This window comes from Triticum aestivum, chromosome 1A, assembly GCF_018294505.1.
Source record: "Triticum aestivum cultivar Chinese Spring chromosome 1A, IWGSC CS RefSeq v2.1, whole genome shotgun sequence".
NCBI classification, from domain to species: Eukaryota; Viridiplantae; Streptophyta; class Magnoliopsida; order Poales; family Poaceae; genus Triticum; species Triticum aestivum.
This window is the reverse complement of record NC_057794.1, coordinates 327,443,676-327,445,913: the sequence shown is the minus strand read 5'-3', so window position 1 is coordinate 327,445,913 and position 2,238 is coordinate 327,443,676.

Sequence of the window (2,238 nt, the reverse complement as noted above, 5' to 3'; positions counted from 1 at the left end):
AGCTATTAGCCTCTCCATGTACAGTCCATGTCCGATGGAAGCCGTTCCTTGACCATGTTGACCACGCCGCGCCGAGAGCACCAGGGCGGTGGACGATGGTGAGGCCTAGGAAGGGGACGACACGGAGGCAGGGAAGACTCGGCAGTTGTTTCCCACGTGGAGGGGAGTACGACTGTACGAGGGTTACTGGTTCGTCTACCGTCACTGGAGAATAACAGCAGGTATGGGTGAGTAGAGGGATGGCTAGGCCAGCGATGGGAGTACGATCGGGCGGTGAGGCCTGCGCGGCAGCACAGCCGGCCACGACGAGGAGGCAGCAGGCAATCCCGCCGGCGCTTGTTTGAGCGGCTGGAGCAGGAAGAGCAGAGATTGAAGAAGCACGACAGGCGTTGGATGGACATCCAACAGTCAGTGCTTGTGCGTCAACCTTTTTTTAGGAAAGCCTCAAATCTATGGAAAACAGCATACCGCCCATCTGCCATTTTCTAATAATTTACAGCCCATTCTTAAGGTTTTTTTTGGAGCCCATATTCTTTTTGTTAGCATTACAGCCCATATTGTGGCAACGGTTAAAAAATCATACGAAATTTTGCATATTTCGGTGCGGTCCGAACTATTTTTAATCCCGAAATTTTGACTCACATTCAAACTGATTTTAAAAATAAATGTATATCAATATAAAATCCAACAAATGCTCCATGCATAAAAATTAATGTAATTTAAAATCTTGAAATAAAAAAAATATTTGAAACTAATTGCCGGTTTGATGTGTTTTAAAAATGTACAACCCATTTCTCATTACTGATGGGCCATTTTCTCGGCCAGCCGAATGAAAGCTCTCCTCGTCTTGAAGGATTTGCAGCCCAACAAGCCTGACAAAGCGACTTACTTGGCAAATCACAAAAAACTGGGATGTGGCCGTGGACCCAGTTGTCAGCCTCTCCATGTACAGTACTCTTCCGATGGAAGTCGTTCCTTGACCACGTTGACCACGCCAGGCGAAGAGCACCACGGCGGTGGACGACGGCGAGGCCCAGGAAGGGGACGACGCGGCAGTGGAAGCCCGCGCGGAGAGGACTACGAGGGTTCACTGGTTCGGCTGCGGTGTGAGGCTGACGTCGCCGCAGGGCATGGCCAGCGGTGGGAATAGTAGGGGGCGGTGAGGCCTCTGCGGCAGCACAGCCGGCCATGAGAGGCAGGAGCATGCGGCACGACTGGCGCTGCTTTGGGCGGCTGGAGCAAGAAGACCAGAGGTTGAAGAAGCACTACGGCCGTTGGATGGACATCGAACAGTCACTGGAGCTAGAATTGTTCATATTGACTAAATTGACAAAGCCCTTCATCCCCGTCAACTTAGTAGGCCCACAAGTCAGCCTCCCAGCAAGGTGGGTCCCAGCTAGCCGGGGGAGTATTCATTTTTTTGTGCGTAATAAGGAAGCACTTCCGGTGGATCCGAGCTGACAACGGGGGGGCATTTTTTCGCGAAATACGGTGGCCCGTCAGGTGGGTCCCAGCAGTCAGGGGAAAAGATTTTTTGGCAAAATACTGGTGGCCCGTCCGGTGGGTCCCCGCTGTCAGGTGGAGGAATAATTATTTTGCACATAATAATGAGGCACTTCCTTGCTGCGGCCGTGGACCCAGCTGTCAGCCTCTCCACATACAGTCCATGTCCGATGGAAGCCGTTCCTTGACCATGTTGACCACGCCGCGCTGAGAGCGCCAGGGCGGTGGACGACGGCGAGGCCTAGGAAGGGGACGATGCGGAGCCTTGGAAGACGCGGCAGTGGATGCCCACGCTTAGAGGAGTACGAGGGTTCACTGGTTCGTTGCGGTGTGAGGCTGCCGTCGCCGCAGAATAACAGGGGGTGTGGGTGAGTAGAGGGATGGCCTTGCCAGCGGTAGGAGTAGTAGGGGGCGGTGAGGCCTCCGCCGCATCGCAGCCGGCCACGGGAGGCAGGAGCACAAGGCACGACTGGCGCTGGTTTGGGCGGCTGGAGCAAGAAGACCAGAGGTTGAAGAAGCACTACGGCCGTTGGATGGACATCGTACGGTCACTGGAGCTAGAATCGTGCATATTGACTAAGTTGACAAAGCCCTCCGTCCCCATCAACTTAGTAGGCCCACAAGTCAGCCTGCCACTAAGGTGGGTCCCAGCTAGTAGGGGTATTCATTTTTTGTGTGTAATAAGGAGGCACTTCCAGTGGGTCCGAGCTAACAGTAGGTGGAACGTTTTTTTCG